Below are 26,859 nucleotides of genomic sequence, written 5' to 3'. Positions count from 1 at the left end.
TGATACTAGAATTACAGCCCTAGTTTAGATCTGCCAAACCCAAACGCTGACAGGAATGTACTAAACATAGGTGGATACTTGTATTATTTGATCTCTTTAATGTGGAGATTCAGTGCTAATGATGCTAGCAAAAGGTGATAAATGCCACAAAGGTTTTTAGCTAGCAGCTGACAGCAACGATGCCAACCACAGCTGCTCCAGCGTGGTGGGTGTACAACTTTCATTGACTCGGTGAAATTAATTTCAGACACTGTAAAATAAAGCTTCATAGCTAGCTTGCTTAGCTGACTTGGTCTACAGAGACATGCCATAAATACTGTTGTAAGCTATGGTGAAATGCATCTCAATCTACCTAAAGGAAGAGAACATAACTTCAGGTCAATTTTATAAAGACTGTATGATCCACAATATTTCTCTCTGATTGCTTCCCGAGTCTGACAACAAGACAGATCTTTCAAGCTAGGCTTTCAAAATGAGAGAAATGCCCCAACAAACAACAGTAATGTGGTAGTAGGTAGTGTCTTTTGGCAAATATGAATTTATAGCCGTCCTCCCAACTGACTCTTCAGTGCACAGCCCCTCAGGAAAACAGCGTCCATTCATGAGAGCTGAGTCAACCCCACCATCTGCTGACAGAGCTAATCTAATGTAATCTCAAGAAAAAAAAAAAAAACATGAACTCACAATGTCTTCATTGCTTTGGATGGTGTGCAGCGGGTCAGGATCTCCCTCGCACAATTTTACATCATCTATAAATATAGACGATGCGACTTACAAGTGGAAAGCCATCTCGATGTTGTGATGTATATTTCAGCTTCCAGTTAGTGGTGACAACTTAAATTATCAACGATACGAAGCTCAAGACTCCAATTGTCGTGTTTGGATACACAGGGAATGAATTCAAAATGACTCCTGCTCCCGTGTAATATACTGAAATATTGCATGGGTGCTCTAGGGCACGATGAGGTCGAAAGGATACAAAAAAAACGCCCATAAAAACAGGGATGATAACACATGTATTTTTCACCAGACGCACCAAAATACATAATTGAAAAATGGCTGGTCATTTTGGAGCATGGTCTTCCTAAATTACTGTCTGAGTCACAATGTAGACCTATATTTGGAGCTCAGCATTGTAGGCGAAGCTTGTTTTTGCTCACATGGTCCAGGAGCTACAGCACTTCCCTTCTGGGTGTCATTTTAATTTAGTTTAAGAGGTAAACAGTAAAACTGCTGTGACACTACCGTTACATTACTTCTAGCCACACTCAAAAGTAATGGTAAAAGTTGTCTTCAGGCAGTGCTTCACTGTCTTATTTTTAAAAAGCCATTTCTGTTGGACCATCTCTTCTTCATGGAAACCCAGTCAGTAATACAGTGTGTAAAGCTGAGAGAGAGAGACCCTAAAAAATGGATAGAGTCCTGAAAAAGCCGCTAACCTAATGGGTCGGAAAACAAATAAACAGCCATGAGGTGAGAGGGGGCATAAAAATGAATGAATTCCTTGCAGGGGTCACTTTATGTCTGCTTGTGCTTCTGTGTGTGTGTGTCTGTACGTGTGTGTGTGTCGGTTAATGAACCCTATATAGAGCTGAAGCGGGCGGGCCCCACCACTCTTTTACAAGATCCTTTTACAGCCACAGTGAATCTCCAAGAAAGCCATCAGTGTGTGTCTGAGTGTGTGTAAAGGCATATGTGCTCCCATGAGGTTGTGTCTACTTGATTTATAAGCCTGTGTGGGTGTGCCGAGAGTGTGTGTGTGTGTGTGAATATGTGTGACCTGAGAAAATGAAGTACAACAACCCTAAAACAAGTGTGGGCAGCAAGTCGGACGGTGACAATCTGCACTAAAATACCATCACTGCTGTCCTCTGGAAACCTCCGAGTTCGAGTGCTGGTGGATTAGCTCAATCAATATGAAGCTGGTGGAAGATTCTGGAGTTTAGTGAAGGCGGGGTCCTTCAAACCACCTCTCAAAGTCAGACTGTACAATAGGATAATTAAAGGGACAGTTCCAATGTCTAGAAGTGGGGTTGTATGAGGTAGCTGTCCATAGTCAGTGTTCCCCACAGTAGATGGCGTTCGACAGTTTGAAGAAGCAGTATGAGTACCGGTGTAGGAAGCTAAGTAATGTACTGCCATGGACAGGATCAGCAGCAAAACTTATTTTAGCACCTAAAAGTATAGGACAGAACCTCGTGTGTCTACTGTCCACTTTTGTCTGAGCTGGTTTTGCAGAAAATCAAGCCTTCGAAGCAAGTTTATTTTGAAGAAGGGTACAGAACAGCAGCTTTTGATCCATCAGTCAGGGAAGATACCACGTTGACATGCAGACGCGTTACCATGAAGTGATTTCCTCGGTTCTAAGTTTGCTTCCTGAACAGTTTGTGACCAGCAGATAGATTCATTAGCAATTAAGAAATTGGGCTAAAAATCACATTTTTCAAAAATCCTGTGCTTGGTCCACTTACTTTCACACCAGAAATTAATCTCTTTAGAAGCAGATTTTTTTTTCCCAGGCCTACTTGTTTGGCTGCGCACCAGGTTATGATCCACAGCTTTACTGTTGCAAGCGTGGAGGTATATCAGTGTTCTTTAAATCCAATTTAACCAGGAGTTCAAACTGCAAAGGAATTACAGTGAGGTGAACTTTAGGCTTAGACAGGCCAGTAAAGTACAGTCTGTAACCTCCGTGATAAAGCTTGTGTGGGAGATGATCGAAGACCATTTTTTTGAGAATGTTTTGCTTTTTGTGTTTCAGTGTCGAGTCATTACTGTATAACATACGCTGTTTGTACTGTGGTAATATGGTCTTCGGTTAATAAATCCAAATCTCAAACTTTAATGCTGGGGCACTAAGTGTAGTCTTTGGCAATTATTTAAATCATGTCAGGGCTTCACTTGTGAATTACATGCTAGCTGCAGTCATTTTCCAAATGATGTTTAATACGAGGTAATTCTCTGCAGCAGATGGGGAGGAGGTGACAAAAAAGAGTCACGGAGGTGTGGAGGAAAATCACCTCGAGTCTTTAAAGATAAAAAAAACAGCAATGCATATCCAGAGCATGGATGCAACATTATCCAGCTGAAAACCACTTCAATCTCCGTTTTCGTCTCTTCCTTTATTCATCCAGTGCTTAGAATGCTATTTTCAAGCCTTTGGATGTGTTTTCTCAGCACTGCGGTGCTTCACATTCACAGTTACACACCTGGGTTCGTCCGATGGCTACACCGCAGCAGCTGGAGGTGGAGTACCTTGCTCAAGGGTACTCAAGGGTTTCAAAGGGAGAGGAGAAAACGGTACTTATTCCCTTCGCACGCTAGATTTTTGAACTGAAGCGGCACACATGTGCTCACAGACTCACATCTCTCTCCCTCAAGAGATTCTTATTTTAGTCGAACACTGATATCAAAGTTGATAACAGCAGTGCTAAAATAAACCGAATGCTGCTCCCTACACCCACAATGGATGTACCTCAGGCTTTTCTTCCCAGCTACAGATGTATTTCTAAATTGGAGCACTTTGAATATGGTTATGATAATGGTGCACAACAGCACTCAGCTACACTGAGGAGCAACCTCAAGAGCCTGTTCACTTTTACACAACCAACCAAGATGATATAAATAATGTGCATACACAACAGTTTATGGGCAGACTCATTCTGATTAACACAAACTATTAGCCGGCGTTGCAACGGCACATTTACAGTGATAATGATGTTGATCAATGCAGTTTGTCCCTAAATTAACAAGTTAAAGCGCTGAGACTCCAGTCGGCTGTGACCGTGCAACGTTTATCTGCGCAGAACTAATAGATAATACGAGTTGCAGGTAAACAATTTATTTTTGTATTAAACTTGCAATTTGAAAAGTTCCATTTTTAAAACGGAGAGACTTGTGATTTTAATTAAAGACTGAAGCCCTTTTCAAAACCAATTTAAGAAGGGGCAATTTTGGCTTTAGCGACAGTATGTGCAGACGGACAGGACAAAGGTCTACAAAGCCAATTAACGATTCCACGCTTTGGCTGAACTTCAGAAATAAACTCTTGTTTGTTGTCTGGTGGGTCTAGAGATGGTAGGATGGCTCATATGCAGCACTTTCCTCCCTGTAAATGGGTTCTGGTCCCATGTGTGACCAAGAGTCAAAATAGATTGTTTTTTAATGTCTGTTATTTAAACCCACGGTATGATCTTTTTCTGATTTTCTAAACCTAACCAAACTGCGGCCACATAACAATGTTAATACCAGTCATAATGTCATGATTCTGTTTGTGTTTCTGTGATTTCCTGTTTTATTTTGAAGTTTTGCCCTCATGTGTTAATTTTCAGTTCCTCCCTTTGTGTGAATTTCCCGCCCTTTTCCTGTGTTCGCCTGTTCATCTCTGTGTCTTGTTTGTCAATCGGCACTGTGTGTTTATAGTCTGTGTGCTCCCTGATGTCCTTGTCAGTTCGTCCTGTGTCTCACCTGTGTTGTCCACCTGTGTTTGACCTGAGCCCGGTCCCGTGTCTTCCAGTGTCTTCCTGTGTCACTCTGTGGTACGTTCCTGGTCTTTGTTACTCTTGTTTTTTCCTAAGTTGTACTGAATTGCTCTTTTTTTCAGGTTTTGAAGTTTTCATTGGTATCAAAGTTATCAAGTGACACTTTCATAGACGTGAATAGGTAAATTGAAAACATGAAGTACTAATAGCTTGTCCTGCATACTTTTGATGGATCCAATTTGCCAACGTTTAAAACAAATATAATCTAATCAGTTAGATATTACAGCTTTCATGTGGAAGCAATCACAAACACTGACCTCTTTAACACTGACTGAAAGATGCATGATTGGATTTTTTGCTGAACGAAACTGCAGCCCATAAAATGACAAGTAATTTGAATTAATCTCCGTGAAAATTATTAATTTCAACAAAGTGGAATTTAGTGCAAAGGTAAGGCCACTGAGGTATTTCTTTTTTTCTTTTTTCTTCACCTGCCTAGTGCACGCTCTGTATCCCCTTTTTCGGCAAAGAGACACGCTGACTTTGCCGCAGTATCACAAGAAATCCAACACCTGGACTGTTGTTGAATGTCATCCTGTCGCCCATGTATCTCCTGACAATTTCTCCTGCAAGCTGCCTGATAAAACAGAAAGGTCATTGAAGTAATGTTAAAAAATGATGTGGTGGGAAAAGAAAACGTCCCCGCTCATCAGCGCCTCTCAACATTAACTCAGAAAGTCTTTGATAACTTTCAAAAGAAAGTTTTTGTTGGCAGGTGGAGGCAAACAATTAAAGAGGCACCGGGATGAAACATTTGGAGGTCATGATTAGATATTAGAGCTCTGCTGTGACGAGCGGGAATGACGAGGCGAAGAGGAACTTCAGTTAATTGTTCTTCAGAGGTTTTTTTTTTTAAGATCCAGAAGAGGCGGAGGGGAAGACAGAGTCAACATTGAAGACGACAGAAGGGGAATACACCGACACGAGATTGTGAGAGAGAAAGTGGGAGACTTATTCAACCGTTCACTGAACTCCTTTGGTTTATAAATGTTACCATGGCGACTCTAACTTCCCCCTAATGAAGCAGGGTATTTGTCAATATTCCCTTCAGGCGGAGTGGGACAAACTGGGACGAGCGAGGCAGCCGCTGACAGACGGCGAGTTGATCGGAGTCTCTCTCTGAAGTGCCGCTGCCCATAATGAGAGCTTCCATGACTGACGAGGTTTCAATTAAAGTGGGTTAGATTGTCTTAAAAATGCTCAGGGAAATGTAAACTAAGTAAGCTACAAAAACCTGTGCTGATAGGATGAGAGTGAACATGAAGCTAATTTTCCACTTTGCATCATTTGTACAAATTTGACTCACAGATTGATTTTCTAGCTCGTTCATCTCCGGTTCTTTTAATGGTCACAAGATCTTGTGTAGGTCGTGGATCCGTTGCTTCTGCGTGTTGTGTAGCCGATCTCTTTTCTAATTACTTTACCTTTGTTTTCTAACCTGCTACAGTTGTGACAAACTCAGCCCAGTCGCCACAATGAAATGTTGGCAGTGTACGCTCTGCAAACCGCCGATACATTAGAGCGTACACTTCATACACATATTAACCTTTTATACATCGTGTCACATCACGTTCAAATTCAGGGGGGAGTGGTGGTGGTGATGTCACAGTTCAAGATGGTGTTTCAACATTTGTAAGCGAGAAGGCCATTTTTAAGAAAGATATTTTTAAAGAGATTTCAGGAGCCATGTTTGTAGCAACAGAAAAAGGTGTCTTAAGCTCAAAACTTGATCTTTTCTGAACGCTAATCAAGTTGTTTTTGTGCCTAAACCCAACCAGACCATATGCACAGCACTGCCACAAGATACTTAGAGACTGTACTGTGCGACGCCATTGGCCCCCTTTCCTACTTCCAGCCTCCAATTGATCTGAACACACCCATCTGTGAACTCAGCCTTCATTTTGACAGATTCTCAAAATCACTTCTGTCTTAGTTCCCTCTACAAAGAGTGTCACCAGCACCACACAGACAGACTTAAATGAAAATGAAATGAAAACTGAACATAAAGAGACTTCAATTAAATCTGTGGTTTGCAGAATTGTACACTGGAGAGCATTTATTCTGGCAGTTGGGTTTGGAAACACTCAGTCCTCCTGGCTCCTAACGTTTGAAAGTAGTAGCATGTGATGCAGCTGCATGTGTGACGCAGCTTGATTTCTAAACTCGGTCAGGATTTTTAGATGCCCGTGATTTTCTGCGTTGCATCAGTCAAAATCGGGACACGACTTTACATCACAGCAACACCTGCAGACACTGCATCGTGAAATGTATCATAAGTTCGAGTGTTCAACAACTGCATATACTAGACTTTGCACACAAGCTCTGTGCGACTGAAGCTGTTCACTGTGGCCGTTGGATATGATGGACGTCACGAGGCTCGGCAGCTCCTTTGTTCCGCTGAAATGACCATTCAGATATAATGAGTTTAACAAGAATGTCTGTTCCATCTCTTCATATTCTGTGATTATATCCTCATGAATATTCATTTCCTATGAGGACACGAGCTGAATGAGGTGACACCGGTCTTCTTGCTTTCATCTTCTCATTAAGCCACAGCGGTATCTGTTTTCCCTTATCCATAAAATATTACCCCCTTTGTATCATATATTAATCGCACCCCTTTATTGTTATTGTTTTAATTCTATTCTCAGCTGTTTCCTGGAGTATCAGAATAACGGAGAGCTGTCGTTTTTTCTCCTGCAGCTAAATTAAATCTATGCAATGAGACAGTTAATAAGTATGATGTTATTAATCTAACTTGTTAGGGACGGCGGCCATTTCATCTGCAGAAATCGAAATTGTAATTGCTCCATTAAAATTCTGTCATCTGAATACATCAAGCAGTATTTTATTATAATTACATTATAACCACAAAAAGAGTGGCACAGCAGATTTTTAATTTACCGTGATGTCTTTCTGCCGGTCGCAAAAATTACGATTGACAGTCCGACTGTACAGACTGAGACAGTCACGATCCAAAGTGTGATGTGACGGTGGATTCAAGGTGGTACTTTTTTACGACTGGCTACGTCAGTTGTTTCGGAGAATGCCGCAACGTTGTTTCGCTGTGGACTACGAAACTTCATCCGACTCTCCATCAGTACGGGGGTGAGTAGATAATGACTGAATTTTCAATTTTGGGTCAAGTTTCTTCAGCTTCAGTCATGACTGTAGGAGTACAAGTCCTTATGTACCCTTCCTTTTATATCCTCATTCATGACATCCGAATCAACGACTATATATCAGGGCCCCTTAGAACTGAAAAAAGCGAAACATGATCCGATTTATTTATATTGTTTACGGTCCGAACTGCCATATTTTTAAGTTTTTTGGTGACTTACAGTCGAGCCATTCTTTGCCAACTCCAAAAAGAAAATCATAAAATTCAGACAGAAGTATACATTTATTTAAATCAAATAAGTTAATGAGACTGTAAAATAAATATATTGATATAATATCCAATAATGACATTCTGTGTTTCACAGAGTGCCCTAATTTTTTTAGATTCGTGCTTGTAAATAATATTGGGAAGGACAGCGTAAACACTGTACAGTGACATGAAGGGAGGGAACAGCTGTCATGATCAGCAGACTACACACAACAAACAACCTCCTCATCACACACCAGACACGCCGTACAGTCAGAGCACGTATACCAAACACTGCTGCCTGATGGGCTGGTCCTGCTGACAAGAGCTGACGAGCATCAGGACGCCACTGATGTGTGCGCTTATACTGACATCCTTGGGTGTGGTTTGTTTTGACATGTGTCATACGCTGCCTCTCTGCGTGGTGCTCAGTTTTGCAGGTTCATTTTTATTTTTTTATCCATGAATGATAACGCAGAATGTAGGTTACACAGCATCCTGCTGCGTATCTGCTCTCCCTCGACATTGCAAACATTTCAGAAAACATTTCAGAATATATATATATATATATATATATATATATATATATATATATATATATATATATATATATATATATATTTTTTTTTTTTTCCCCACATATACACACACATTCACCAGTGAAATTTACACTTCACAGAAACAAACTGCTCTGTTCAAAATGGACACAGCGTCTAAATGGCAGCAGATTGTTGCTGCAAACAAGAAAGCTGGAACGCGACACGGCCTTATTCTGTGTGCGTTAGCTGTGTGTAAATATCACATATTGCATAATTCTGAGGTTGTTTATATTCTCACTTAATATAACCACAGATGACTTCACTTGCCAGGAGGAGTTCTTCACAGCACTTGCTCCCTTTTATCCGAGTCCAAACTGTAGTTGTGCTGCCATTGGCCTCTGGTCTTTGTGTCATTATGTCTACATTAGTGGATCCAAACATTTAGACTGTTTGAACCTTGAAAGAAGACCGAGACCCAGTTTCTCTTTTGGGTTTTTTTTGATGCGGTCATTTCTTTTTCACCAACCAAGCAAGTTATATGAGAACAAAACCTCCTCAGACTGCAGCCCTCCCTGGATGACAACACTTAGGCTGAATCCTAATGTCCCCCCTCTGGACTTCTATACTGCGCCCTGATGGAGTTCAGACGTACGTACTGTGACTTGTTCACTGTCAGCATGTCAAGTCTGCTCGGGCGTGAGACTGTGAAGATATAAGCCGCTCATGGACAGGCCTCAAAAACTACAACAGTAAAATGCAATTTGATTACCTCTACAGCCTGTTCTACTACATGTTTCTGCATCCTGGCCTACGTGATTCAAGCAAGGTTTTGATGAAGTAATTGGGCTGCAGATTTCACCGGATTTCACTGACTTTATTACCCACAATTCATTACAATATGTACGTGAAAGTACAGCCCCTTTTGGACCGGATGAGTCAGCACTCACACCATATATTTAAAAGCAATCTGTGTAACAATTTACAGCAATTTAGATGCATTAATCACTTTTGTGTTGGCCATAAATTAGGGAGTTTTAACGTGATGTGAAAAATGAGACCTTCCCCGTCTCTCTCGGTAGCTGTGGACGACTTGTTGAAGTTGTTTAACGCTGCTGGACTGTGGATTTCTTTGTGAAAGACTCCGCGACAGTCCAAACGATGTGACTTTATGCACGCTCTCGTTACCTCGTCTCGTCTCCGTGCCTCTCTCCACTCCACTAACAAAGAGCAACAGTAGCTAATGTAGCTAACAATCGGCTTCCAGCAAAACAGAGGGCAAATGGGCACAACTTCCCATTTTATTAGTTTGCCTCATTTTGAATAAAAAAAGTGCAGGATAACAACATTTTAAAGGACATTTGATCATATAAAAGTCGATGAAATTAATGGGTGACAGCAGAATTTAAAGGCACTGCACACACATTCAGGCATCCACTGTATGTTGAAACATATGAAAAAAAAATACTGTATTTCGGCACGCAGTCACGATACAGAAATGCAGTACACACTCACATGCACACAGTGACGACAACCACACAAACGCAGCAGCCTCCCTGCTGGCTGGATTACTGGCTGGCTTATAATGCGAGCCTCTGATTTATGGTGTAATCTAGTTCAGGGAGGGAGAGCTTCTCATACTGAAGAGGCAGAGAGACCAGCGGCGACCTTTGGTGTCCTGCTCAGTTTGTCAACAAACTCTCAGCACTACCACGAGGAGGACAAGACTGAATTAGAGGGAAGCGAGCAGGTGAATAACCAAACGTGGACGCATTTAATTCACTACCTGGTTAGAATGATGATCGGGGAGTGCTGTGTCTTTTCTTTTTGTAAAGAATGACTCTAATTATCCTGTTATCAAAAGCAGCAGAGACTCGAGGGATGCACACAGTCTCATCCACTTGGAGACAGGATGAATTTCATGAGATTTTCTGTACAAAGCTGATATTTTTTTGTTGGAGGTTGGACGTCAGACTAAAGGCCAGTCTTGCTTGAATTTAAGTAGTTTGTATATCGTGTGGTTCGACCATGTCTGGCTCCCAGGGGCCACACTCAGTTTATCTTTCCTCTGAGGCGTTCGTGTTGCACTTCAATTTGTGTAGGCTACATGAAAATTAATGACACTGGAAGAAAAGGTGACCTGGACTTTCTGACCTCCACACTCCCGGCTAATTCCTGCCTTTTTTATGAAATTTACAAAAAATGTTGGACACCAGCCCAGGCCAAAATGTAGCTACGTCTATGTTTCTGCAAAACATTGTACATTCAACTTGTGTCAAACCCACCATATAGGCATTTCTACAATACATACAAATTCACCTGACAGATGGTGGAGGTGTGACAGCTAAGGGGCACAAGGCCGCCCAGCCAGTGACCCTAGTTCAACGGCCTTTCCACATTTGTACGTCTGAAACCACTGGATATGTTTAACAAGACATCGGGACAATTTCCATGTTTGTGGTGACAGAACCAGATATTTAAGACCAAAACATGATCTTTCCATAACCCTAACCAAGTGGTGTTTATGCCTTAACCTAACCAGACCATAGGCAAAGTGATGTGACAACTTTGGCTTTCCATAACTTCTTCTTGTGGACTGGCACTTCGTATCATGCCAATTCCCACATTCCCACTTCAAGCACTGCTGATAAGGACTTTGATTGAAACATAATGATCCCAAGAGAAGTTTCTAATGAACCACGAGAAGCCCCATGAGAAGGTCCACACCAGGAAAGAGCTGATCCTTAGTCAGCTTCTTGATAAATTTGACTCTCAGATTTTGATTCCCTGTGTACGAGTAGACTAGATGGTGGTGCTAGAGGAGAGGTAAGAGGCTTTAACCTCCAAGAACTTGAATATTTACCACAAATTTGATATCAGTTGGCCGTACATCTCTGAGATGTCTTTTCATCGATGGAAGTGTCAATCAAAAAAACTAATTTGACCTCATTGTCCAGATAAATGAAAAGTCAGGGATCACCAGTCGCTCTTTCTGTTGGGTTTCATAACTACATAAAATTCTGGTCGGTAGCTGTTCAGACAGCATCTTGCTCTGGACCAAAAGCGGTGAACAGACAGGTTGACAGACAGACTGACAGACCGTCAGTATGTTGAACACCATCTCCAAATGTCTGAGCTCAGATTTGTTCTTACTAAAACAGCTTTTGTGCTTCACACTGCCTGTGTAATAAAAATCTGACATTTATTGTACTGGACGTGCTCATGAATAATGCAGTTTGAAGTTGAAATTTGTAAATGGTTCTTCTTTTTGGAAATATGATGATAAATATTTTTAAATATTCCCTCTGTAAGTGTTTCTGTTAGCTTCACTGATGAGCTAACGCTAATGTTCCTCTGTGTCAGTATTGCCTGACTCTGAACACATTGTTGTCTTATCTAGTCTCTCTGTTTGAGCCGTTCAGAGCTGCTCTACCTGCATCTCCACTCGTTCTGTGACCTTCTGCCAATGGACTGTCTTTTGGATTTGTTTGCCTCGCCTGACCTTCTGCACACTGCCAACTGTACGCCTGTTTATTTGACCTTTTGCCTGTGACTCTACCAGGGTGGGTCTCGGCGTCTGTTTGAGTCCTAACTCCCGTTGCGAATAACCTGAACTCTGACATTTAGAAGTTCAAACTACGAACACGACTAGCTTCATGAGCCTCAAAACTCCCCAAATCCTGCAGTCAGCGACACACACCGCCCTCATTAAAGCCAACCTGGTTGCCTGTGATGCTTTGAAAACAGAGGAGGAAAAAAGATCTGACGTTAGCGAGTCTCTCACTTCAGTTTTTGCTCTTAACATTTGATACACACTTCCTCTTACACCACAACTTCTTTTTCAGTCAACAACGGGGACTAAAGCATCTTAATTAGCAGAGATGGGACGCTTGTCTCTGTTGAGGGGTGTGTTGGTATATTTCAAGTGAGAAGTGGGTCAGCCAGCAAACTGATGAGGTCTGAGCCTGTTGACTGATTAATACTTCCAGTGGTGGGTGCAACACTATCCCCATCCGAAACTGCCGCACCTCGGACGTCTTTCATCGAGTTACTCCTGTAGCTTTGATGGTCTTTTGGTGAACTACCCACGTTTTATACTTATGTTTGATTAAGGTAATGTTTTTATGGACGTTATAAAGTTTTAAATCTAGCATAATGCATATTAGAGCATAATGTCGCTGCTTCTGTTTGGTCTTAGGTTGGAAGATTAAGTTAATGTATTATTCGTTGCCTAATGTAACTGAGGTACTGCCATTTGAATGAATCATGGTAATTATGGCTCCGCAAATGTGCTTATCTATTTCAAAAATCATATATCAAATGTTTGTTACTTGCAGAGGGCACTTTGAAACGAGATAAATATGATCCATACAGTGTGAAGGGAGGCTCAATGTGAAGCTCCACGCGCAGGGTGACTTATTTTCTCTGATCCCCATTATCAGCGAATCCCATCCTCATCCACACATCGCACACATTCACTGTAGGACACGCCGGCAGCCCTGATGGATGGGCCTGCTTCAAACGGAGCAATGAAACAATTATTCCTGTGCTCCGTCTCTGTCGGCACTCTTTTCAAAGAGTTCGCTGTTCAAAAAGAAAAGGGGGCCATAACTCAAACCATCAACGATCATTTGAGTAACTGCTGTGTGTGTGCGCATTTTCAGATTTTTAGGGTGCTCAACTACTGTAAAAGAGTATCGACATTATGGTTGACTCATGTACATGTCTGGTTTACGTATGTTTGGAGAACCAAAAAGAAACCGTCAGCTCAGAGTGATGTGGAGTGATAACACGGACAGAATACAGCAACTGAAAATGTCTCTTCATGAAGAGATGAATCCACAGACTGAGATCAGCTTTTCAGGGGTAGGTTCATAGATTATATGACCTAAATCCACCTCACATCAAATACAGCCAGTGCCACAAAAAGTAGCCAGCCATTAACTTCCAACTCTTTTTTTTTTAGATTAAATGTTCTGTGGATATGTGGCAAATTTAGGATGTCTGCTTTTGAACCTTTTACTGTTGCCAGATGCCGTTTGTTCTAAAAACCCTTGTGAACAAAAAATATTTCCACAATGTGAGGGAACATGGATCTACTTTGCTTGACCACAGTGAAAAAGCTTCAACTCAAAGGCAACTATACCCCAAATGTAGCACACAAAAACAAGTTCACTTGCTAAATTTACTCCCCATTCCTCATGCAATATACGTACGTGTTAAAGCATTGTAATAATGTGAGAGCATTTATTGATTGGTTTATCTGATCACGATCTATAAACAGTCGTGCATCTGATCTTGTGTGTGTATGAGAGGAGGTAAGACTTTACCCATTGTGTTTGTGCATTCAAATTTAACCACATTTTTGCACAAGACAAAATGGATGAAACTTTTTTTAACCTAATAGCAGTACGAGAAAAAGGGAGGATAAAGGAGGAAAGAGGTAGAATCCAGTGTGCGACTCTTTTATGACCCTGAGAAGTTTTTTGTTGGTGCTGACTCAAGTCAAAAAGTGGCTTCATGAGTCATCGTGTGTTAAAACACATCGGATATCTGCTGATTTGACTGCTTTGGCAGAGAGGTGGTTTGCTGCCACTTTTCCCTCAATAGATGATTGTTTCCAAAAAGCAAAGAGCAGCATTTTATTCAAACAATGTCACTGTGAGCTCGTATACGGTCCCGCATAATTAACTCGGAGGCAGTTGCCCGTTACTGTGGAAGTGTTATGTGTTAATTATGAATTACTGTCAGGTATCGTGGTCAACGCAACATCGTTACTGCAGAATTAATGAAGCTACTTAAAGCCAAAGGTAATTAGTGAGTCAGAGGCAAAAAAAAGAGGGAGGCTGAGTCAGAGAGAGAAATAAATAGAAAGAGGCTCAGAGAGGAAGTGTGACCTTATTTCACAACTGGACGACAAGTGTGTAACACTTGTTTCTACCCAAAATGAGCAAAAAACAGGTGATCTGACTCCAACAGCAGCTCTTCAGTCTATTGTCTCATAAAACTCATCTGTGGCCGGTGTGATTATTGTTGTTAGTAAATAGATACTGTGGCGTCGTTTTCAGTGTTACAACTGTATGTTAAACAGTTATTTCAGGTTTGATGAACAAAAAGTTCAACACTGTTTCATCTTTTAGCCTCACACTCTAAATGAAGGACGATCGAGTCCATCTTGATGAGGGTTCTCCTTGATTTACAAAAACGCACTCGTACTTCTGCTCTAATCACTGGTAAAGTTCCCTAGAAAGCAGCGACAAACCCAGTTAACTAATGAACAGCTCCATTTTACTTTTAATCAGTGACCACAACACATTGCACGTTAATGGTGTTAACAGATTAAAGAGCACCCTCCATTTCAACTGCTCCCCATGAAGAATTTCTTATTTGTTTGAGATCAGTCGGACAACAAAAGGCGACATAGCTCTTCCCAACCACAAGTAATAATGATGGTCACAACATCTTTAAGAGGCGCTGCAGTGACTGAGTATTTCATTTCCAAGTTAGAAGTTGGGAGACTCATAAGAAGCAGAAGAGCGTTAATAATGCTCGTCACGACCAGCAAAACTTTGTGTCAACATCTGTGATGGCCGAGAAGATGCAGTATCCAAAATGATTTGCAAATTCGAAAAACACAATTCAGATAATACATAAAAAACAACAAAAATGTAAATCAAATAACTTTCCTCTTCCACTTGTGTCGACTAAGAGCAAAACATATTCATGACTAATCATCAACATTTGTTGTCGCTCGCTTCTGTTGATGATCTCTTTCATTCCTGAGTTCTGGCATTTGCATGATATCTGTTAATGAACTTTGGTTAATGCAGCGAGTTCGACGCTGCTCGGCCACCGTAAAAGTATCAGTGCAGTAAGTTTCTCTTTAAAGGACAGTTTCTGTTAATACTCACACGTCATATGCACGCTGAGACAGTTATGGGTCGCTGTGGTCATTCCTCCTCTCCATACTGGCCATAAACAGATCCCCTTTGTCCCGTTATGACGCTGCAAAAACAGGGGACAAAATCCAAAAATTGGTGTTCATCCAAAGCAAATATGAAGCTGCAGCGGCCTGATTACTGTGACACATCACTCTATCATGTGTCACTCTTTAATCAGGAGGCAAAACACTCTTTAGCTAAAGTGGTCAAAGCACTTGACAGCCGTACTGACATCATGACGCTGCTAATGTGTGTGCACACTGTAGATAAAGGATGTGTATGATGATTGAAATGGAGATATAGAAGAGGCAAAGGCTTAATGCTCATATTGTGTTTCTCCATCATATGTTCATGTTGCAGTCATCCAAATTACAGTCCGATACAAATTAACAAATCCAAGTAACTTTAAACCAGCACTGCTGTAACTTATGATGGCTGAAAAAAGCTCAGGTGATATAAGTCTTAATTCTCAGGGGAAATTAAACTGCAGCAGCAACCAGAGGACACAACTCAAAGGAAGATAAGAATAGAGCTAAAACATAAAGAATAGTTCAAATATTTGCAGTTTACCGAATGGTACAGTTTATTTTTTATGTAAATATAATAATACAAAATGAGAGTCATATCATACAAATGACTCTTGATATAATCATACAATATTTATGATGTGCAAATAAGTGTCATATTCAGATATTTCCAGAGTAGAAGGTCATGCAGGAAGTTTTGAAGCATACAGATGTCTACTGTAGTCAATATCTGAACACACCCAAACTTCTTATTCAAACAACTTCCAACTTCCAAACAGGAGATCCACAGTAATTTATTCTACAATTTTATTTCTTTTTCATAAAAGTCTAATAAAACAAACACTCACTGTAAAGCAGCCGTCTCAAAGAAATAAACGTCTTCATTTTGCCAGAAGCAACATTTTCTCACTCCAATGATTAAAGTGTTTTCATCACAACAACAAACGGATGTAATATTTGTCACAACAAGTCGTCCAAACTAAACAACAAAATATCATCTTTGTCAGAGCCTCCAGAAACTGTACAAAAAGGATCCACATGAACTGCCAAACTCTCTGTTTAAGGAAGAGTCAGGAGACATTTTAGAAAGCAGCACTTATTGTCTCTTATAGAGAGTATTATACAGTATGAAGCTTGAGCCAGGGGACTATTAGCTCAGGGTAGCATCAAGTTGTTATTGCTCCTAGCAGTCGCAGCACATAAGATTAAAAGAAAAAAAAGTTAATTGCATTGAAATTATTCCAACAAGTTTCTGCAAAGTTTACCTTTCTTTACTTTTTGTATGTAGTGAAAACACTGTGCTTATCGCCTGGTTAGGTTTAGCCCCACAAACCACTTTGTCAGGGTCAGGAAAAGATCATGTTCTGGCTTTAAAAAAAACAGTTTCTCTCAACACGAACACAGCCAACATTTTGTTGAAAATATCAGTTGCATATATTTCTGCAAAATGTCCCAAAATTACCTAGAAGTGTCTCAGTCTCTTGCTTGGCAGCTGTCGTGCGGGTTTTGTTGCCAAAAAGAGGACGGGAAGTTTCCCAAACGCCTTGGGTCATTTTGCAGCCTTCAGATATTTTTAGAGACGTTAGGACATTTTCAAAATACATGTTTTTTTTCTACAAAAGAGGGCTGCAAGATGTCCTGAAACCACCTTTTGTTTGGTGAAGTGGAATCAAACAGCGGTCTCTCACATGGCTGCACATCTTGCAGGTTTTCCATGCGTCATATTAAAAACTGTTTTTTTTGCCACAAAGATGGCTGCAAAATGTGCCACAATTACCTAGATTTATCTGTCAACTGAGGTCTATCTCTTGGCAGCCATCTCACCTGTGTGTCACACAGCTGCCCTCCTGACCAAGAAGTCAGCTAATGTGCATGAAATCTGAAGGGAATTAAAGTTTGTTGAAATGGTGATTCAAACGTACAAGTTCATCGTATCTGTGGTTTGCAGAAACGTACAATGCCAAGGTTTAATTCTGGCAAGTTGGCTGTGATATCAGGAGATACCAACAGTTGAGGTATCTGAAGTGGCAAAGGTTTGATTGTGCATCCTTGAAATTGCTTATTATAATGATGAGTTCTAAGAGTAATTTTAACATTCTGTAGGTCATTTAGACCAGATCATTAAAAATATATATAGAAAATGGGTGGTGGATTTATTTATTTGTGTCCTGGAGGGCTTATTTGGACGTTAGAAGTTGTGTAATAACGTGCTTGTTTAGTATTCCAGTGCGACAGCTGATAAAAGTATGGAGGGGATTTTCTATAGTGGCTGCGGCTCCACTCAGGTAGGACAGATTACTCTAAAATGCATGCCACAGTTTCCCTGTAATGGCTCAGGCTTAAAAAAAAACGAAGCGAAGGTAAAACACAGAAACAATCTGTGGAAAAGTGATGAGACAAAGAATTATGAGACAGCAGGCTGTTAAAACGAAACTCTCCACACCTTGCAGGAAAACGCTGCGTGCTCATTTCTCAGCTCTAATCCCGTTAGCGGCCGGAACCGACTTTCATTATAGGGACATTATCAGCCTCTCCAAACATATGGCAAAAGAAATATGTGCAGAGACAAGGTTTCTATTCATCCGCCCACTGACGCACACATCCACCTCTATCCACCTCAACCTTGTCACGTTTTGTGGAGGCAAACTGTAAACTGAACGGCAGTTATTCTGATTTACTGTATCTCCAGCAGGTTAGAAAAGCTGAGGGTGTTTAAAGAGACAAAGAAGAAAAACTCATTCTATGCTACTGTAGTGTCATTGAAAGGCGGATTTTAAACAAAGGCTGTTATCGACTCACGTCGGAGGCTGACTGCTGAAGATTTGTTTGACATGCGACATTTTCTCCTTCAAGTTTTAAATGTTTTACCTGAAGTTTAAGGTCTGAGTTGCCTTTGGGTTATTCAATTTCCTTTCAATGTCAAATAAAACAGTATCAAATTAACCATAATGAGTGTCATCAGGTCTCCACACATCTCAAAAGTCTTCCTTCCTCCAACTGAGGCTTTAGTACGAATCAGATAATTATGGTTCTTTACTAACGTGGCGATGATGAAAAACAGCTCATACATGAGAGAGAACACTTTGTCTTTACTTCCATGAACAGGTTTTGGTGAAATATAGGAGGCACAAGGTCAGAGGTAACCGGATTTGCTGTTTTTTGGATAAAGTTTACCGTTTTTGAGTAGCGTATCCACTAGACTTTTATTGTTCTGATTCTGTACTCCATCATATTGGATTTGAAATAAAAAACACAATTACTGCTTTGGTAAAAGTGCTGACTCAGCTTTAAAGTTTGAGTGTTTAAATCCCTATTGGGTAAACAGTCATAGCTCCTTTTGTGCACCATTTTAAGACAATGCAGCAAAACAATGGACCAAAACTGAGCCAAAGAAACTTTTGGGGACAAACAAAGGATAGTCCTGTCGCTTGGATCGCAGAAAATCCTCAGAAACTTATAGAAACTATTAGCGAAAGAAGATTCATAATCCGTAAACCATTGGTACATTCACATTTTAAAAAGGTGTCATAGACCTACCACGTTGACATTTCATATCAGTTTCACATTAGATGTTTATGACCTAACCTTCATGTCTGGAGGGGATAGGTAAATGTGACGGTGATGGAGCTACAGGCGACAAGGCTGGCAAGCCACTGACCACAGTTCAAGACATGTTTAAACCTTTGTAAACAACACACCACATTTGTGGTAAGCCATAACATGATCTTGTCCCAAACAAGATGCCTAAACCACAACCAACAGATCCACAGAAGATGCCATATCCACTGCCCTCCACTCAGTCTTAGCACATTTGGAGAATAAGAATAGCAACATTAGAACGCTGTTTGTTGACTTCAGCTCAGCATTTAATACAAGCTCAACCGTGAAGCGGATTGGAAAACTTAACACAATTGGATTTCCTCACAAGTAGACCTCAGACAGTTCGGATTGATAGTCGCACTTCCACTACGTAAGTGATCAACACCGGCGCACCCCAGGGCTGTGTGCTCAGCCCTCTCCTGTTCACACTCATTCACTCATTACTGCACTCGTAGACATCAAGAGAACTCTTTTGTGAAGTACGCCGACGATACCACCCTCATTGGCCACATTACAAACAATGACGAGAGTTCATATTGGCAGGAAATCAACAATCTTGCAGAGTGGTGCACAGAGAACAATCTTCTGCTCAACATCAGCAAAAACAAGGAGCTGATTGTGATTTTAGAAAAAAAAAGAGGCAAAGACACACACCCCAGTCTACATCAGTGGAGCAGGCGAACAATTTTTAGGTTCCTTGGAATTACCATCACTGAGAACCTGTCTTGGTCATCGCACATCACCACTCTTACTCAATAAGCAGAGGGTGATTAAAACCCCCCAGAACATCATATCCATATCCATCTACAGAGCATCAATGATATTGAGATGTCTGCATAGAACCCAAATAATACTTAAAGAAACACCCACCCCCGGTCACAGTCTGTTCACTCTGCCGCTGCCTTGTACCACCAGACTACGAAGCAGCTTCATTCCCCAAGCTGTGAGACTCCTCAAGTCTTCAACACTCCATTTTCTAAAATGGATTGTTTTTTTTGGTTAATGTAGCACAAAAGGACCAAACCTAGTTTAGGTTTTTTAACCAAACTATAAGCAGTAGTCACAACATAAAATTGAAAATTGAACTTAAGGAAAGATAAAGTTGCAACATAAAGAATCTTACATCAACCTATTGGTGGTTTTGCAGAATTGTACATTGCCAACATTTATTCTGGCGATTGGGTTGTTCTGCTGGTGATGTGTGGATTATTTTCACTTTGTTTTGGCTAATGATGAAACAACTGACATTGTCATCCGTAGCACAAGTAGTCAGTGACTGACTCAGTATGTAATATTGTGGCAGCAAAACCCTAATGTTTATTAAATTAAAATACACGTGTTGTTAAACTTAGGAAATTAACTTTTAATTTGGATCAGGATGACTGTTTTTTCTTCTTTTTAAAAGTTACATAACACCACTTTCATTTCTGTAATGGGGTAATTATGGGCAACACACCAGGATATTACCACCTACAGGGAAGCAGAAGTGTCAGACGTGTGACTTCAGTGATAATGGAGAGCAGAGCTGGTCCTGAAGTGATTACTTAACCAGCAGAGCTTCACCTTGGACAGTGACCCAACATCACTCTTCAATTATAAAATAAACTCCTTCCTCCATCTGCTAAATGACAGAAATGAACACGCAGTCTCATCCAACGAGCCACGGCTGCTGAAAACTCTCCTCCTCTCTGTCCAAATGTTGTACAGAGTCACTGAAATGGAAGATGAGAATCCAAAATGGGATGTCAAACTTAAACATAATAGCTTGGCTGCTCTAATGTATGGCAGGGCCATCTAATCATCAGTTACTTACGTACATTGGAAAGTAAAAATGGCTGCTAAGTGGTGCAATTTTTTCAGTCCTGTCACATTCAATTCACCACTTTTCACATTTTGGTGCTCTTGTCATAGTCATAATGTTAATAATTGCCTCCACAATGAGAGTGCACATTTGCGAGTGAAAGAGGAAAGAGACACCTGGCTCCTCATCTCAAAGAGGAATCTTTCAAATAAAGTTATTATATCCCAGTCAATGTACAACCACCTTTTCAAAGTTAAATGTCTGTTTGCTCCAAAGGGAAAAATCATTCTCCCTTGTGATTTTAAAAAGAAATGTGGGCAAATATGACAGCAGATATTTACCCTTTTGTCCTCCACCTGTGATGAGACGAATTATCGGAAACACTCAAAAGGTTTCTGAGAACACGAGACGAAACAAAGTTACAGGTTCACTTTGAAGGACGTCTGACACTTGAGACAAAATTAAATTGAAGTGCCAAGGTGCTACAAGACGAAACACACACACACAAACACACAAATTAATGGCAACTCCACACACTATATAGAAGCCTGAGTTACAAGATTTTCTGCCCACTGTGAGTTAATAGATGGTTTTCCTGTCCAAGCAATCAATGCGAGTTTGTCCTCCGTCTGATGAAGGAGCACAGATTTCAGGAAACCAACTTCAATGAAGGACAGTTTCATATTGGGCACATTCAAAAAACATTGAAAAGAATTAAAGAGAAAAAGAACTTAAATGATTCACAAGAATAATTCTCCGACATGTTACCACAAATAATAGACAGAAAGAAGAAAAATTTAAATTGCCGGAGTTACTTCCTCCTTTGCTCTCAACAGGGAACAGCCATGACTGCTGTGCATTAACATATGTTATTTTTGGCATTTGCTGAAACAAATGATGCTGTCATTTTCTCAGGAGAACAGACTCAAAACACCGGGGGTAAGTATTTTGCATAAACTGAACCTTTAGGCCTTGTTCAGATATACGCATGCCACATTTTTAGAAAAACTATTTTGTGCAGTTACAAAAAGAGTAACCACACAACTTGGCTGCAGGAGTGATTAACAGTCACAACTGCTCTGCAGACTTTAGGTCTGATTTCAGGATGGCATTAACAGCTTTCAGCAGCACTTTCACAAGAAGTGTTAATGGACGGATGTGATCCAAATAATGGAAAGTCAGCTATTAAAGTTACGAGTCACTGATGAGTAAAATCACATTTTTAATGCAGTCCTGTTGTATAATAGAACACATCTCCTGCTGCCTTTATAATGTAGAAGAAAATAATGATCTACATTTGTGAGCCAGTTTAAGTCACTGTTCACACAAGATGGATACTGTAAAGGAGCTGATTTGAAGGTGTAGGTGTGCTTCTTCATATTTTCAGAAAGATATGATAATGTTTCTTCTCACATTACTGTACAGGAGCTGAATGTTCAGGTAAATGGGATTTGTTTGGTCCAGAGGTAAATGTTGAACCCAGACTATGTATATATATCTCAACATTAAGGGCCTTATTTAAACAGTCTACTGCACTTGGTCTAAAGTGCGAGATGCAAGTGCATATTGGGTGGATAACAGCGGATGGGATCTGGGTGGGTGTAATAATATATTGTTAATAACGTTTCTTTAATAAGGAAAATATGAATTACATTACCTTCCAGCAGCAGAAACAATAAGAGAGATCACATTACAGATTACATAGGAGGCACAGCAGTTTAGGTTCATTGATTATTTTAATCTTATTGTTTGGTATTCCTCTACACATCCAAACACTGTGAAATTGTTTGGAGTAAAGCTGCTGTCCTGATAAATCCTGAGCTCCATCAGAGCTGTCCAAATTCAATGCTAAAGTTTTAAATGCTAAGTTTGTTTCCTCTGGAGAGGAGTTTATAATTTTAGATTTGCTTGCTTAAATGTGCCACTGTATTTGCTGCAGTGACATTGCATTTAAAATGACTGAAAGCAGCCTCTCTGATCATTAAAAGCATGAATGCACATCCGTTGTGAACCCAATATGTGCATCTTACTATCTGAATAATGCATCTTTAAAGTAGCGCCATTGACTTTAGACCAGCTTTTTATTGGTCTATGGCACAATCGCTTTCTGTCTCAAGATAGCAATGCACCAGCATGACCATGCCTTGTTTTATGACCAACATGGTTGTGGGCGCACAGATGGAGACAAGTCCTAAGATGAACATATTCCTGTTATCAAGTTCAGAATAAAGACATATTTATAAAAATCAATAAAAGTGATGAGGTAAAACATTAAACGAATTGTCTTTGTGCCGTTTTCGAATGAGTATGTTTCCAAAAAGGGAGTCCAAACTTTATGGGAATTGGGGTTGCACTACAGCATTAACAAATCAGAAGCTAATTTGGTTTCACTGGTATTCATGTCAACCAAAGCAACAAGCGAGAGTTTCAGAACGGGAGGGCTGATAACAGTAGACTGATTCCATTAAGTGGGTTTTCATTCCCTGTTGTCTGTTAAATGTAATTTATTTTAGCAATTCATCACAGTTCCTGTTGGTGCTTTTCTGCATTTTCCAGTCTGCAAACAATAAATCAAGCTCAACTGTAAAGCTTGAGAAAGAACAAAATATTATGCTGTTTAAGGCCAGCTTCCCTCAGAATATGATTATGAATGTGTGTGTTAAAGTTCTAATCTGGGTACAAATCAAGGGGAGACTTAACTTAAACTCCCATACATACTGAAATGTCCTCTTGTGTACTTGTGATGAGATTTGAAGAGAAACCTCCATCTATATTGCAGTCTGACTTTATATTTCCTGAACACGTCATTCCCAAGAGGATGCTGCATTTGAACAGAGTGAACAAACTTGCGTGACATTCAGAGTTGATTCTAAAAGATATTGGTCTGAAAAACACTTCTGGCAAAGTATGTTGTTCACCGTATTTCTTAGTTGAAAGAACAAGAACTTTAAAAATGCTGAATGATGTATGTTTCAGAGCTGTTCAAAGATTAACTTCGGTTAATGAGCCTCCTTAATGATCTGAGCAACACAAGGTCCCACTTTGCTGTCAAAGCCAGTCTCAAGGTTACCTAAATGTTAAGATATGGAAATGATATTAAGAGACAGGAACTTGGAATAAAAGCCTTGATAAATAATCTTTGCCTAAAATGTTAATTTCCTCCCTCTGGAAAAAGACCAACTGCTCTGCCTCGGCCACTCCTCCGCCAAACTGCAAACAGGCCAAGGGCAGCAAAACCGAGCCTCAGGAACCTGCAGAACTCACCCTCAAAACATATGGTTTGTGCTGGTTGAGGTAACTTTCAGAATAAAACATAATGCAGAAAAACAACCAGTGAATGATGTTACCTACTTGGATTCTCATGAAAACTCATGAATGTGTGCCCTTGCTTACTTTTGTATAATTGTGTTTCTAGTGTGTCTAGCAAAGTCTGTTAAGTTTCTCCTCACTCAATAAATGTCAAAATTGTGCGATTTCTTAAGGGAGTCTGGTGGTTTGAGTTGTGATTATTTGGGTTGAAACAGTGAGTTTCTTCTTCTTTCACCGAGGTTAGCAGTTGAGTAAGTGGTCCTTGGACATATTCGCATACACACTGCTAAAATATGATCACATGCAGCCCAGACCGGACCATCTCTGAATGTGGTCTAAGTGATAGAATCTCAAATGCATCCTCAGTGTGTCTTGGGGCATTCACATCTGAGCTGTCCACTTGTAAGAGGACCACTCAGGACAGATGTTAATACCAGGTCTGAACAGTGGTGCAGTCTGACTGTATCAAACACGATTCACAGACAAAAGTGTTGTTTGTTTGTTTGCTTACTTACAAATCACTTGCATCTCAGAAAGGAGGCAGCAAACTTTGGTGTATCATTTTTTCTTTTGTGCGATACAAATCAAATCTATTGTCTGCAGTAAAGTGATTTTAAAATGGCAGTGAAACTCCTGCTGGGCCTGAATGCTGTATAGGCTCGACGGGGAGTTGTAAGCCTGTAATTAGGGACTGCATATTTGTGTGTGTGAGAGCGCGCTGAGGACGGGGGGTAGTGGTCCAACACCGCACGCAGCATTCAAAACATCTGTCAAAGGATAAACCCCTGTCACTGCCTGCTGTGCAGTTAATAAAGTCAAACTGTGAGTAAATGAGATTTACCTTCCCTTTCTTTTCCATAACAATCTGCCACGGACTGCACTTTAGAGCTGCAAAGTCAGATGAAAATAGGATAATGTTTTACATAATGACTTAGAAAGAGAAGACTTCACAGGCAGGAGAAAGTAAAAGAGAGGGACGCAAAGAAAGACGACACGATCTAACAGATGAGACGGATGATGAAAATATACATCAGTGTTTGCCTGAAATCTCAATTGACGCTGCTGGATGCAGCTTTACAAAATATCACACAATGAAAGTCATAGCTCAGCCTCCTTTTTTGTTTACCACTACATCACTGGAGGAAAAGACGAAGGGAAAAGAAATAGCCAGAAAGAGATAGTGAGGAGTAAACACAGGAAAGAAAAATGAGAGGGAAGGAGAGGGAAAAGGGAATGAGACAGGACGGCGTTTACAAAAAATAAGGACACAGAAGGAGTGAGACGTGGTGGAGCGAGGCGGGTCTTTATTTACACTGTAGGATTTATGGCGTCCTGCGTATGCTGTGTGGCATGGGAGCCATCGCCTCCTGGCCGGAGGAAGCAACATCATTTCAAGCTCGAGTGCCCGCTGCGCCGTCAAGTGTCCTGCCAAAAAGCGCACGGCTGCAGAATACCAACAAAATCCACTGACCTTTTCCCCAACAACTGCTGTGTTCATCTGAGTCACAGCACAGAAAGGCCTCTCTCTCGTTACACTGGAGCCTCTGTCTCCCCGCTGACTCCGAGCGCTCACAGCCGACATGACTCTCCCATCACATCTGAGCATGTTGCTGTCAGAAAGAGGTTTATCCACGACATGCCACTGATCCCGGAGGAATAAATAATGGTTTTAGAGGCACTCTGGCTGACACGAAAACACACAAAACTCACACATTCTGGACATGTATAGCGTGATGAAAGTCACTCTACTATCTGAGTTGGGTTGTGTTTCCATTGGTTTTGAATTATTCTGACACTTTACCTGTGTCACAGAATATATCGAACTCCGGTGACAGTCGGAAAGCACGTCCTCTACATTTCTTCATACCGTTGTTGTACATTTTGTAATATACACAACAAAGGATTCTTCAAATGTGGAAATGACAGGAACACTTCAAAGTATATTTTGGCTTCTATGATATGGTAATTTACTTCAAGTGGTGTTGCTGAGGATACTTGTTATTTCACATACCGTGTGCACTAGAAGACAATGAATACAGCCCAGTTTCTGCAAACCATGTGTCATACCTGTGTCAACATTTCTACGATACCCGTCATATCATGTTCACATTACATGTACAGTATATAAGCTAACTTTCATGCCTGGCTATGAAAGGGATGTTGGTGGCGTTACAGTTGGGTGACAAAGCTGCCAAACCAGAGACCACTGTTTGGGATGACGTGTCGACATTTACATCATTTTCCAGTTGTGTTTATGGTTAACAAAACAGGTATTCTAAGCCACAAACATGATCTTTTCCTAACCCTAACCAAGTGTTTTTCCTGCCTCAACCTAACCAGAACATAAGCACAGCGTTGCCACAATTGACCAACATATCCTCAGACCTAAACAACTGAATAAATCTATCGCCAATGGATCCCAAAACAACATGACTGCTGCAGCGTACCAGCGACAGGCGTACCAGACCTTCGTCATACGCTCAAAGTTTGGTTGAGCTTACTCAAGAAAAGAACCTGGTTAGGTTCAGGAAACCATTGTGCTTCGGCTCAACTACAAGAGTAAGTTGCAAATAATGACCTTTACTTTCACACTGGACACTAACAGTGGTCTCTTGGGTCCTTTGCTCATTTAAACCAACCAAATGCGGACGTGTTGCTCTTCTACTACTTCCCCTGACTTCCACCTTTGCAGCTGTAATAACAACTACGGCCACTAGAGGCTGCTGCCAAACAGAAAC

General features: G+C 40.7%; 1 protein-coding gene across 2 annotated transcripts in view; it reads right to left on the bottom strand.

The window, feature by feature from the left end:
• Positions 1–26,859, bottom strand: part of sgcd (sarcoglycan, delta (dystrophin-associated glycoprotein)) — a 255,670-nt gene that overhangs the window by 206,430 nt on the left and 22,381 nt on the right. For both annotated transcript variants that reach the window (XM_073480088.1, XM_073480087.1), the window contains one exon: positions 15,356–15,449. The gene's annotated coding sequence lies outside the window, so the exon portion shown is untranslated. The remainder of the gene's footprint in view (positions 1–15,355; positions 15,450–26,859) is intronic.

The sequence above is a fragment of the Pagrus major genome, chromosome 13 (genome assembly GCF_040436345.1).
Source record: "Pagrus major chromosome 13, Pma_NU_1.0".
Lineage (NCBI taxonomy): Eukaryota > Metazoa > Chordata > Actinopteri > Spariformes > Sparidae > Pagrus > Pagrus major.
The sequence above is the reverse complement of the archived record's forward strand: the minus strand, read 5'-3'. Positions and strand labels throughout refer to the sequence as shown.